Here is a 15,000-nt window from a genome sequence, read left to right on the forward strand (position 1 = left end):
TCTAATTATAGAAAGATTACAAAACACACCGATTTAGAAACGCTTACGTACAAACCTAAATATAAACAAATTACGAACTCTCGCGAAGGTTCTAGACAGTAACGCTTGTCACGCAATACTATTTTTCGTAACACTCTAGTAGAAGCTTACCAAATTTACATGAATTTCAGGATAGCTAATGCTTTTTGAAGTTATTAAAATCGGAAGTACGAATAAAGTCTGGCACTGAGTTCCATTGATTAGCAGCATGATAAGAAAAAGAACGAAGGCCATAAGTAGTTGTTTTAGTTATAGGGAGGGTCAGAATATAGTCTCCGCGTAAATTATAAAAGCTGCTACGGATAGTGAACGTATTCCTCATATAGATAGGATCCTTGGTTAAAAATAAACTTTTGTAACTAAAATTAACACATGTGTATAAGTTTATTACGCAGAGAAACACAATTTATTTTGTCCAATAAGTTACAATATGTAGATTCGAAATCATTTAGAATACACCTAAGAATCCTTTTATTCAAAACCTCTATTTTCTACGTTTTTTTTATTATCCGTGCTAGGGATGACAGAGGCACGTCCTCGTCACTGCTGATTATTGCTCCCTCATTATCTGTGGATTCCTTGTCTTCTGGGGATAAAATCTACGAAAGAATTAAAGAACTATTTTCATTGCCCTGCCAGTTAGTGCACGGCAAACGAAACAACGCTCGATCAATTCATTTGCCTCAACCGTGACTTGTAAGATGCTCGGCATCCTGATACATTTGGACTTTTTACCCCTGGCGTGAGAGTCTTCGTTGTTGCGGCAGAGTGTTAAACTCGTTCAGATTCAATGCTTTAATGATGTACTTGTTTCAGTATTACTCGGCCACTTATGAACAGTACTCATGGAGTCCACTTACCCTAGCCGCACTTGAAACATCTGACTCTTCGTCTTTATGAAGGACACAATTTTTGTTGACCCAGCCCTTCGCAAGTTCATAAGTCTCGTCTCTTAGACTATCTACATCTCTCCGGTACTGCGAAAACTCCTGCCAAGAAAATTAGGGTCAAACTTAACTTTTGTCTTATGTTATTTCAACCTGTTGATTTCAGTGTTACTTAGGCAAAGAATTAGAAACAGCTCGTTACCTTCCTTCTACTAAGGAACCCTTATATCCCTTGCCTTGCATAGGATGGTACTTGCTTGCACGTAAGGATTATGACCGTTTTAGTGACCTCGAAATACAACAGTTTTTGAACGCGGTTCCCTTACCTCTTCACTTTCTTTCTCGAGTACTTTAAGCCTCCTCTCCAGCTTATTCGCTCTTTTCCTTTCACTGTCAAGATCTTCAACGGCCTACAACACAATATAAGTTCATCAACCACAAAACAATGTCCGTCAGTTACTGTAGCTGGCTGCTCTTATGACAAAAGAATGACACTGAAAACACATCACCTGCTCCAGCTTAATTCGGAGATCCGTATTTTGGCTTTTCAATCTTGAGACTTCTTCTTGTAAGTGTTCAAAGTTAAAGAAAAAAAATTACTTTTACACTGGATACAGCTGATTTGTATCGAAACTTTAGGTGGTTAGTTATTGCGTGCTCTACGGGTTGCATTTACCTCTTCTATATTTCCGGTCGCTGCTTTCTGTATTGATGGGGCTCCCTTTTCGCGCTACAAGGAGATAAATAAAACTTTTAACTCACTTCTGATAGAAAAACTATTAAACTAAGTACTAAAAGAAATACGACATCAAATGACCTTTCGCCGCTTCAGTTCTTGAAATGAAATGTGTCCCTCCAATACATCCGACAGGAGTTTAAACTGTTCTTCTTCACTTTTACAGGGCCATGAAATCACCCTGTGTGACTTTCGTGTTCAAACGATTTGGTATCTGCAGCACTATAGAAAAGCAGCGGTTTGATAGCCTGATTACCATTATGTAGTGAGACATATTGTGCTGCAAATAATGTAGAAAATATATATATATTATCCATATATAAGTGTAAGAGACACCTGAGAGCAAGAAGAAAAATTACATGTATTATAGATTTATTTACGTCGTTTAAATCTTTTACGGAGTGAAAATACTCAAGGGGAAAGATAAAAAGGCTGTGTGCTTACTGGTTTTCCTTGTTGAATCACCAACTTTCGCCACTTCGAATAAGCTTGACCTTCTCGCGGTGGTTCGTGTGTTTCGTCGATGCCACATAACTGATAAAGGGACTGTCTTATTGATTGTACATGGGTTATGAAGTCAGGTGGTCGGCTGGTGGAAGAGCTTGACTGAGAATCTTCCACCACTTGAGGCTTCGGAAGTATTTGTCGTAGAGTGGTTGGATATTGAAGGTTGTAGGTTTGTGAGAATGCTGGTGGCATCCCATATGTGAACGGTACAAATGGTGCTGGGTAAAAAGGGGGAGTGAAGATGGACAGAGAATTTTGCGGATTGGCTGTGTTTTGGCTTGACGGTCCTGTAGTCGCCTCTGGCATAGGTACTGGTTCAATTGACGTGGCTTGTCCGGGAAATACCTGCCTTTGAGCTGAGAAAGCTGGTGAATCTCTCGTTCGCATGCTTTGATATGGCAAATAAACGTTGTGCTGTGTGAAGTTAAATCCTATACGGCTCATAAATTCTATGTGACTCCACCAGATGTTAAAGTGCTACGAAATTCCTGTGTGGTTCTCTTTTTAGGTGTGGACTTCTCATCCTGTTCGGGATAATGTCAACCTGAGAGTCACGGTTGCACGCAAACACCCACAAATTCACGACAGTCAGTAATTAAAGTACGCTGTGATGTGTTCAAAGTGTGGCACTCAGTTTCATCTTCAAAACTGAACCATACACCGAGAAATGTTTAAAACCCTGACTCGTCCTTCGTAAATTAAATTTTCTTGATATATTGATGTGACTTTCCTCTAAAACGTAAAACGGAACTGCATGCAACTTATCATGCATTTTGGTGTGGCATGATAATAGAGGTTCAATGTTCTGATCAAGGCTACTTCGCATCACGATACTCATACAGAATAATCGTTTTTGCTTTGCAGAGAGGGAAAATTAGCACACAATAAGTTGACATTAACTGTCGCGTGAAGGGTATAAAAGTTGAAGAAACTACATAAATTACATATTTTCTTTGATCTCTGTAGGATAAAAGCTACATATGCCGCACCGAAAACTTCACGAAGGCCGTGATCGAATTCACTTCACACCCTTGAAGGAAAGCCGCCTGTGGTTCAACAAGTGAGACGAGCTCCACTTCTCATAGATTCGGTTTCCGTACGTACATGGAGTTCATATAAAAGAGCGTTTAAACCATTTCATATTGTATACGTCTGTTTTCAGTAAATATCAAATCTTAAAAGGATGTAAGTCACATCATTACACTTCTTTTTTTTTTTTTAAGCGATCCAAATTTATTCAAATCCAGGGGTATTCTAAAGGTGACATGGGTTTGTAGGGAGAGTGTCTTCAAACTATCCGGCTTGCAGCCTTTCCATGGAAGTATTACAGTTGGGTGCAACTGAATTCATACTGTGAGAGCGACTGATTCGCCACAGACTTAGGCAGAAATTTACTCGGAGAAAACAATGTACATTCACCTATGTAGTGACAGACAGATATGCAAGGGTTCTTTCAAACAGTATTAATCGGCCGTGAGGAAAATGTAGATTTTATTCTACGGAGGTCAAAGAAAAGCTGTAATTCATGTCGTTTCTTCACCTTTTATCTCAACTGATTCTGTGCTAATTTTCCTTTTGCAAAGCAAAACAATTATTCTGTATGAGTACCGTGATGCGATATAGTCTTGATTAGAACATTGAACCTATTATCAGCGAACTGTGGGCCATAATCCCGGGGCCATAATGCCCTTATTGTACGTCTGACAATACGTTTTGATTGGATAACACATAAGCGCGCCTTCGTATCAAGTTTTTATTTCGCCAAGGCGGGAATTTTGAGTTTCATTCAAATCTCTCAGTCATGGATTTCGTCCTATCGCTTTTTCTGTCCCTTTTGATATCGTTTGCAATTTACTTAAAACATAGAATTGTTGTGAATGTCACAGAAGGTGATCAAAGAAACACGACTAGCAACGATTTCGCTGCGTTTTGGGAAGAGCCTGCGATTTCTCGTTTGGTTGACGCTCTACACGGCTTTTACCGGGGTGGAGATAATGACGACGAAGATGGCAACGAATTACCCCCGTTCAGGTGGAATTATTTGCCTCTCACATATATCGATCCACTACTTCACTACAACATTGGATGGCAACCTGAGGAAAAACTGTCGTTACACTCCAAGAATGTCTTCGAGGATAGCCACTCCGTGATGTGGCAGATGATGTCACAAGCACAGAAAGGACAACAACAGGTTGGTATATGTGCCACAGATTAGCTGCTTTTTATTAATAATACTGTTGACTGCTTGGCAATTATGATAACAACTCTGGGTATCTTATCCTTTAGACTTCGCTTGATGCAGACTGTCAGTGTGCCGGTGCATGTAACTGCAAGACGTTTCATCACACAAGGAAGAAAGTAGACTATGTGAGAACTCATTTAAGGGACCCTCGCAACCGCAACCTGATATTACCACTCAGTATTGACTACCGACTTGCTGAAAATAAAGAAGCCTTGGAGCAAATTATTTGTTGCTTGTTGAACATAGACAGCAATAAGTGGGAAATATGCTCTGATAGGCAACCGGTAAGTGTTGTCTTCTCATATTTTGACCAATATTTTAATGTAACGCACACACGACACCGACAACCTTTTCATAACCGCAAGCGTCACGCTAGATTCACTTGTAAACTTATAAATTGTGTCTTTTGTTTAACTCTTTTTGCACGCGTAGATTTTTTGCAATGTCCATCCCTGTAGTTTTTCAGGTTTTATTTTTACATTGACCATAATTTTCTTTATTCATAGCTTTCCTCCACTAAAGTGTCCCATATTAATCATGGATCAATTTTAGAGGCTTGGCCAAAACCAGCTGGTGGCGTCAGAGAAGGCAAAAGGACAGGAGGGGGAGAGAAAAATGTAGGTAACGTTGAAAACAACAGCAGTAACAACCCAAAACACTAACCAAAAAAGCCTAAGACTAAATATATTATGCATAATATAATATCTTGACTACTCGCGTCTTTTTTTTTGAAAAGGAACGCCGTAACTCTGCACGTAACTCGATAGTGGATTACGATTGCGAACCTGCAAGTAGTAGTGACAGTGACGACGATAGAGAGGTAAGAGTTATGCCCTGTTCACGCCAAACCTTAACCATGCTTTGAAGATGTTTAGTTAAAAACGGTTTCAAAGTGTTTGCTTTTTAAATCATGCATGCTGCTTTTGTCCGCTACACATTTAGCACAGCTAAAAGCATGTATTGAAACTCACCTGAATCTCACGTAAAAGCCACTCCAACATTTTTCTGTGGAAGATTTCATTTTGTTAAATCCAGGTTAACTAAACATGTCTTTTTGGTGTGAATGGGGTATTACTGAAAAAAAATTATATTCATTGACGTAAAGTCCCAAGGTGGGCCACTTTCATTCCATCCGGTTTTCTTTTCCACTCACCATACAGTCAGTAACAAGTATCGGCGAGTATTGTGAGATTGAGGAAAGCCTGCACAGTGACCAAGTAGCGACAGCACCCGCTGCCCAAAACAAGGTATTGGCTATTGACTGATCCAATTGACATTGTAGTAATTTCAAGTTCAATTACTTTTCTTAAGTACACTGATGTATAACTGAAGATGTTGCCCGGAATGCTGTATAAAACTTTTAAGACATGGGAAAAGGCAAGGAAACAAGTGACAATGTACAGATTTTTGCTTATGACATAGTAATGGGAAGGCTTTTATTTGCATTTCTGAACTTAAGTTTTTTTTTTCTTTTTACGAATAGAAAAAAAAAAAAAAAACAATGTACCAAGCGGATATCAGTGAGGATAGAAAAAGCTCTGTGCCCGAAGGAAATAGAAAAAGCCTCAAACATGCCGTGCTGTGGAAAAATGTGCACAAGAACATTGATAAACAAGGAGGACATACTGAAATGCCGCAAGACTTACAGATCTTTGCCTGAAAAAGGACAACGTTCCTTTCTCATGACGTTTTTTACATTCTCAGTTTATGAACACAAAAGTAAAGTCAATTTGCGGTTGAGGTCAATAATTATTGTCATACTGGGTCTAGCCGGTCGAGGGAAGCTCTCTCTAGCTGTCATACCCTACATCTGTTCATTTACATAAGTGCAATAAAAAATAAACATATTTTGATAAGTTAACATCATCATAGTGCAACTGGTGACGACGATTTTTTCCTAGTTTGCTTACTGACGGAGCGATATTTTGTTTTATCAAATAGATTCTTCATATTGTTTGGAAAACCCTTCCTCGCTTCTTCCTTGCTGCTGGCCACACGTTTGACGTCACGGACAAGTAAGCAAGTGTTACGGATGATAATAGTGTCATTTACAACTTACCATGTCTCTTTAAGGGAAGAGATGTTATTCATTTCGAGTAAATGGAAAGGACCTTTGCAAAAACGCATGGTTGAATGCTCACAGCATTTCTTCTACAACGTAAGTAGTAAAATGACACGTCTCTCGGTAATAACTGGAAGAATCACAAGTACATACCAGTCAGTTTACTCGGATTGCTTTTCAACCCTTGAAGTTTTCTTCTCATTTTCAACATAATGAGACAAACTTTCACGAGAAGGTATTTATCATTCTTTTGTATATCTTACATGCAGGTTTCACCGTCTTCTACGGGATTATGAAAACGGGAGGACGTCCCCAGAAGGGAATAGAGGAAGCAAGCTTACCATCAAGTCCAGTTACCTGAGGGCAGAATCGTGGTTCGAAGGTTTGACAAACTTTATCTGTCATAGTACATGATGTTTTTGGACATCGCTTGTAACATCGATTGCAACAGTGCGGTTACGAAAAATTCGTGAGTGTCATGGAGAACAATATTCACTTATTTCTACACAGATTTCGTCGATAGCTGTGCTGACCGTATACCTAATGAAGACAAATATTGCCTACCGACATGTCTCACCAAAAAAGAGATTTACCTAACGTATGCCGATGATGTGAGGTCTATGGGTTTGTGTCCCGTTTCAAGGCCGACGTTTTCACGGATGTGGAAAGCAAGATTTAAGAATGTTATCATAACAAAGGTGGGTAACCCTGAATTAACGAATAAAATACCGATGGAAAAAGAGGCACAGTTTTACATACTAAAAGCCTCACTGATAGTCAGTAATTACGTGTTTTCCCTCTCTCTCTTTCTGTAAATAGGAAAACAAGTTCACAAAGTGTGGGGTCTGTGTGGCTTTAAAACTTTGCCTCCAAGGAACAACGGATAAGGACAAGAGGAAATCTTTTACAATCAAAAGAAAACTCCACAACCAACAACAAATGTACGTTTACTGAAATTAAATAAGATTTCATGCTTGTTGTGTCTCACTGACTTGTTTTCTATTGGCAATTCAAAGGGCTGAAAGGAGAGTGTATTATGGCAACTGCTTGAGAGCTGAACGGGAGCCGAAGCGCTATCTGTCATTAATTCTGGATGGTATGGATCAGTCCAAAACCAACATACCACATGCAAATTGTCTTTCAAAGGTGAGTATAATATCCAAGAAGGTAAGTTGGCAAAAACTCGCCCAATTTCATATTTACCAGCACAGGTTCTCGTGCCTCAGACTGATATGTCTAATTTCTGTTTATCTTTTACTTACTAATAGGACGAAACATACCACTTCTTAAGGACCCACATAACTGGAGCGATATCTCATGGGCATGAGAGAGTTTTCAGTTTCATTGATCTGATGCGGTGGCCACACGACTCTAATTTGACGCTGTCTGTTTTGTTGCGCATCTTCCTTGAACTTTCTGAAGTATGAAACAGTTAATTTAACCGTGCTTTTTTTTAAAGATACAATTTCAAATTGGCTTTTTTTTTTTTTGCTTTTATTTTCTCGAACTATTTTTCATTTCCACAGGAAGGATGCCTACCACCGTACCTATTTCTTCAAATGGACAACTGCTACCGAGAGTGCAAGAATAAGTATATCCTGGGCTTTTGCGCACTTCTGGTTGAAAAAAGCATATTCAAAGAGGTGAGATACAGAAACACCTGGAAGCACTGAATAAATTAGGACTGAGAGAATTAATTTTTTAAAGTTATATTGCTGCTTTTGACAGGTACAACTGTCCTTCCTAATGGTGGGTCATACCCATGAAGATGTCGATCAAGTAAGCGATTTGAATAAGCTGAATTAAATGCGTTGTATTTGTTTGAAATAAAATCTTATAACAATGTGACACTTTAGTTTTTCAGCCGCATTTCCAAACTCTTGAGGAAAAAGGATTGCATGACTCTGCCTGCTTTGGAGAAAGGAATTCAAAAGGCACACACGCCTTCTGCAGAAACTGTCTTGGTTGACTTTGTGTATAACGTAAAAGAATGGATCGAGCCATGCCTTAACAACATAAAGAACCATGTTTACCCTCACTCCTACAGATTTAGCAAAAGAGACGGTAAGGGGGCAAGCTTGAGTCACATAATCACGGCCAAAACTAAAACATGGAACCACGACAAGTAGCTTGCGCTTTTCTTGGAATCTTTTGTCTTTTAACTTGCATGCAGCTTAGAATGGCAAATTTATTTCAAATGCGCTGTCTTCACAACTTGAATGTTCAACTGGCATTGTTGGATATTATGGGCGTCAAGTTAGGCAAAGCAGACGGAGAAGACTGAACAATCCCGGCGGTTAGCGATTGCCAAGACCAAATGTATCATGGTTTGAAATACACTTTATCATGGTTTTCGATCCTTTTTACGTCATGGTTGACCTATTAAAAGCTTTTTTGACATTTTGTGACATTTTGGCGAGGTCTAGAGCTCGCCAATTTTAAGTGGCGGCATCTTTGAACATTTGGTGCATTCTGTTCATTTTTTACATTTTGGGGGTCGCACTACCAAAAACTATATGATGACAGATGTTTTTGTAAAATAAACAACTTTTTGCACTAGTGCGACCCGGTCCCTGACCTCTTATCTACAGCATCGAAAGTAATTCAGTTTTCATTGTTTAAAGTAACTCGTGTCTGAGAAAGCCTTGACTACTGTATCATTACTGTTCAGTTTACGCGTAACGCAGCTTTGTCCAGTGAAAATCGTAGCCACAGATCTTAACAAATCGCAATTCACAGCTGGGTACAGTATGGAGCAACGTAACGTTACTGTTACAAAAAAAAAAAAAAAAAAGAATTATACCTTGTAGGTTTTTCTATGTAACGCCAATCTCGATATAACGAACTAATTTCCACAGATTTCTATATGGGATAGAAATCTAGCACTTCACGTTACACTACACTCTCTTCAGTTAATTCTGTTTAAAATATAAGTGCTACACGGCCAACGTTTGTATAAACGTAACCTTTCCTTGTAATTTCCACATTGATTACGTATACACTTCTCGGTTTGCGAAAATTTTAATGTAATTAACATCTCGGTCCAGAATTATCGCTAAAAATAGTTTGAAAAGTGCTAGTAGATCAATGAGAGCGATGTCCCAAATATAAAGAACATTTTACCAATTCATGAAAGGATTATTGTCTGTTATGCATGCTGATGTGGCCCCATCCCCTCCTATTTCAAAGGGCAGGTAGACGCTTACTGCCAAAAGTCGGTCGATGGACCGGTGTCAATGAGTGAGCATCATTGCCGCTCGTTTTAGCCTTGCGCCTAACAAACTAAATGACAGATAATCTTAAACAGCATGGAACATGAACAGCATGCAACATAAAGGATGGATCCACAATGAAATTGGTAGCGGCAGAAAAGTTGTCGGTAAGTTCGGCTTTTAAGTTTTCCACAGTTGCTCATGAGTCATTATCGTACGAGTTATTATCGTACGATTATTTCAAAGGCACATTTTATCGATATTAAAACCACACATTCAAAAGCACTCGCACCTTCGCGGCATTCCATGTAAATTCCCGCCAAAACATCGTAGAAAACATTATGCGTTGATCCGTTGACGTTTGTCAATTGTTTCATGCGTCGAAAATATATACATAGATAATGCGTTCTGTAAGTGTGTGTTGCAGCAGAAATTAACGAACTTGTAAAGCTAGTCTGCCCAAGTGTGTGAAGTGCCTCCCAATCATCTCGCAAACGTCACGTTTCCGAAGAAGCTAGAGTTCGTATCACTCTTTACTTTGCCCAAGGATGCTCAAAGGCTAAACTGCATCAATCGTTTCCGTGTAATGCATCTGGCCTTGATTTGTGTAGAAGGTTCTCATTGGAAACACAGAATAACGTTATTCTCTAAGTTATTCTGTTATCGAATAACACGTATTCGATTGGATAGTTCGATGTTAGTTGAATCGGGACACGTAGGAACGTCGGTCAATCACCGACATGATCAGCGTCCCAAATTCTCAAGTGAAAGTACGATCATTTCTCCCTTCGTTCATTTTCAGATGCCATCAACATTTTCTTGTGGGCCTAACAATACGGAGCAAGAAAATTTGCGGCTGTTTGGCCTTTGCGTGCCGGGAATGTGTCGCGGTTCTGGGCTTAATTATCTTTCCTGCGGTTTCGATGCAAAAACAATCAAGAGGCCTTTGTCAAACGAACACCTTTCGATGGCCACTCGTTTTGCAAAAAAACAATGAGAAGTGACTGTTAATGTTCCTTCCGAAGATTTGAGGGATTTCGAACATTGTATTTTAAATTAAAAGAGAAGTACGCGTACTTATTTAAGTGTTTTAACAAATGAGAGAGGATGCAACATACGAGCCGACTCACTTCCTCTGTTTCACAATGAAGCGAGACCATTGGTGAATACAAATGGGAGTTAGGTATCATCGAGTTGGACTTCGAGTTCGAGTTCGAGTTGGACTTCGAGTTGGACTTCGAGTTCGAGTTCGAGTTGGACTTCGAGTTGGACTTCGAGTTGGACTTCGAGTTAGACTTCGAGTTGGACTTCGAGTTGGACTTCGAGTTAGACTTCGAGTTGGACTTCGAGTTGGACTTCGAGTTGCGCTTCGAGTTAATAATTAAAACGCAAGTATATAATTGATAATAATGTATAATTATTATTTATTATTAATGTTAATAAGCAAAGAGATGTATAAGCTGGGCGAAGAACAGGAACAGGAATTCGGGGCATTATTGGGATTTTTCATTTTTTTTTTTCATGTGGTTTAAGTAGTAAAATTGCTGACACATTAAAATATAGAGCAGGGATATAGGTTTTCAACAATGTGTGGTACCTTTTGTCACATGCTTTTTCCATTTCCGGCATTCTTTAATTTATAGCCCACAATTTTATGAAAAGTAGGTCACGTGATGGTCTACCTGTAAATGGCCTGTTAAAATTTAAACACAAAAATTGCTTTCAAAATAATACTGTCGAGAAAAAAAAAATGAACACGTTATTTGCGGGAGAAATAATCCATCGAGTTTGGACTCGAGTTCGAGTTCGAGTTGAAGATCGAGTTAGACTTCGAGTTGAAATAAATTGACAAGAGGTGAAGGGGAAGATAGGCAAAGACCAAACAAACCAAATAAGCTTTTCTGGCTTTGCAGACCGGCAGCGGTCAATTTTTCTTTTGTTTTTTCTTAAGTTTAGTAAAGTTAAAGAAAAAGTTTAAGAAATATATATTTACCAAAATATAGGTACAGTGTGACAAACAACCTGCCGTCTACTTAAACTAAAAGCTTAAAAATTAATTGTAACTATTAACATTGTTAATGTTCTCAAAGTCATACCATTTGCAAATTTCAATTCAAATTAAACAATTGATCCGGAATTAAATATTACAACAGAACGAGCCAACAGAAACAAAATATGTCTACATAAAAACATATCTAATACATGTGTAGAGAATTCTCTGTGCACGACCACAGTGTGGTAATATCATGACTTATTAAACCACTGGAGACGTCATCAAACAATGTGCACATTGTACTTTCATTGTACTTCTAATGAATTGATAAAATACATGAATAAACTTGAATTAAGTTGAATTAACTTGTTAACCAAAACTGCAACAACACAAGGTATACATTAACTTAAGCCATCTTTAAGGGCCCATTGAGGGATTTCTAGACCTTTGCTAAGGGGGTGAACAATGACGCATGACCGCGCGCTGTGTTACGTGTATAGCCTACTAGCACGCGGCAGATGCCCAAAGATTTTCCTTTCAAGCACTTCTTTAAACTTGCCAAACACAATGAAACAATAGAAAACTATAGAAAAAAAACTACCTGACTTATATTTGAACTCTCTTCTGAGACTCAATCACAAGAAATTGACTCCAAAGTAAGGAAATTTCTTGCGTTCAGTGTATGCAGAATAAACGCAAAAGCTTATAATATACGCGTACAGCTATCGCGCAAATGGATCTTTTGAATTGAATTGCGCATGCGCGAACGCACGGACCTTTGGTTTTCAAAAACTGCTAAGTTCTAGGTGATTTAGATTTCTGTATACCATTTGGCAAAGTTTCATTTCTACAGCGCGCTGGTATTGGGAATTCAACTATGCATAGCCCATTGCAGAAACGTGTGAGCACTGAGGCGAATTTCTTATATTGATTAAGGTCGCAGGTCGGGGCAGGAACAGGATGGGGTGTGGCAAACGTCAACATCGTACTGTGTTTGTCCGTGCTTAACAATGAACTTTTTGTGGTCTGTTGCGATCTCAACCATACCATCAAGATGCATTTCGCTTGCCTCCCTTTTTGTAGCCTCCAGACATTTCGTAAGCTGCTTGCTAAATTGCCCCTTGGATGACTTCACATTTTTCCTTTTCTTCCCTCGTTTCGTGGGGCTGTGAGACGATTCGGGATCTACAAAACCAGCGGCATCTACCGGAGAGTAAGGGTCTCCTTCGAAATCTTCTGATAAGATTTCGCTTCCGTAGGCTCGTGCTCTTTGTAATTGACCTAGTCGGAGCCGTTTGTGGACCTCTTTGGTGCTTGGACCTTTCCCCGTCCACTTTAAAGAGCCTTCTACGAAGCGCTTTACGGTCTTTTCCAGGCGCACGTTTTCGCCAACATCATGACGAGCTGCATCCACAAGGGTCAGTTGTATAGCGCCTGACTTAACCCACGTAGAATGACCAGTTTCAGCCATGTTCATGCGTGGGGCATTAACGCTGTTTTTGAACGCTCGGAAGATGTGCGTTTTCCTATTCTCCCACCACTGCACCCAGGAAGAAAAAAATTTTCTTTCTTCTGGTTTCTTCTTGATAAATCTATTCAAATCAGCCCTCTTTTTTTCAAAAACTGAAACCGTATTGGCTTCCAGAAGCGCACCGGCCAACTGCTCGAAGTGGGTCCTGCTGGCTCCGTTCAATTTTACGCTTTTACGATTCACCGACTGCTTGTAGTGGAATTCACACGAGACCACTCTGGAGACCGCTGCTTCTCCAAATATGATCTTAATGGCGTTCCATTCTGCTCCAGCCTCATCCAGAACCCAGCCAGTAGGATTGAAAACGTACTCTTTGTTTCCCTATAAGGCTTGTAGAACCTGCGAAAAAAGACATTTTAACTATATTCATAACTTCTTTGGATGTTTCGCTGATGGACGGTGTTATTTTACTCGTTTGTTACTTAAGTTAGTTTCATTTGGCGTAACTTGGGGTTATTACTCGATCACCATACGTTCAAAAAGTTCCCGAGAAACAAGATTTGCAAATGAAATCACTTTATCTTATATTGTTACCTTTAACCAGTTATTTGATGCACCAACTAGACCACTGCCGAGTTGCATCTGCATCTCTGTCAAAACAAAACCAATCCTAGGAACATGTGTTTGGATGTACGTTCTTAGCTTTGTTTTGCGCTTTCTTTCAGTAATCGCATATGAAATGGCGACGAAAATGGTCTATTTTTGACTGAAAAAGATACTTTAGCTACGTCTGTCTGAACATTTCGTATTAAAGAATACAGCAATGCAAAGACATACCTCGTTTAACAAAGACCAAAATTGTACGAAAGCTTCCGTGTCCTCTCTTGAGGACTCCATAATTGCAAGCTTGACCAGTTTGCGAAGCAGCGGATGATACACCCACAACGTTAAGGTCTTGAATCCGGGGCATCTTTTATGGGTGGCATCTGCGTAGCAGTATTGCTCGTACAAGAGTCCGTTGCCATTTCTATCCATGCTCAATGCCATGTCTGCTTGGAAACGAGAGCACTTGAACACATACGTCAAACTCCCATCTTGTCGTTCATCATTAAATCTGTAGACGTAGAATGGATCTTTCTCGTCACAGAATTTTTTGAATTCACAAAGCGCATCGAATGAGTGTCCATTCTGCTCCAGGCTTTTTTTCACTTTTGCTTTCGTGTTCTGAATTCGTCTAGAATCGGAGAGACTTTCCGCAAAGGATTCTATTTCTTCCCATGTACTGCCAGTTTTTTCAGAGCGCAGACTAAAGTGTTGGCAGCAGCTTCTGATGGTTTTAAAGAAGCGTGTTTTTGGAAATCTTCTCCGAGTTTGCTTTCCACTTGAAGGTTTCGTTTGTTAGGAATTTCTCGGCAGGTGTGATACCCAAAATGATAAATGTCTACTTCGGTTTTGTCAGTACTGAATTCCCAGATCTTTACAGCGAGACATGTAGCGAAGGTTGCCTCTTCCTCGCAGACAAAACACGTCTTGTTTTTGCCTTCAGTAAACTGCACATCGTTGCACGAGCCTTTTTCTTTAAGAAACAAACACTTCGGGTTTGGACACCGCCAGGATCCGCCACACCGCGCGCGGCTTCTACCCCTCGATGCTGTCTGTTTTTGGAAGTGCACCATGTCTGCCACGGCCTGCCATCTTTGCTGGAATTCATAATCTTTACTGGGTCACTCTTAAGTTTAAAGTGACGCAATCCGTCGATATCAAAGGGAAGGTCTGTGGCATTTTCAATATATATAATTGGATGATATTTACCTCGGTGGGTTTTGAGTCCAAAACACTGATGCATTTAAA

The sequence above is a fragment of the Montipora foliosa genome, unplaced genomic scaffold, assembly GCF_036669935.1.
Source record: "Montipora foliosa isolate CH-2021 unplaced genomic scaffold, ASM3666993v2 scaffold_420, whole genome shotgun sequence".
In the NCBI taxonomy this organism is placed as follows: domain Eukaryota; kingdom Metazoa; phylum Cnidaria; class Anthozoa; order Scleractinia; family Acroporidae; genus Montipora; species Montipora foliosa.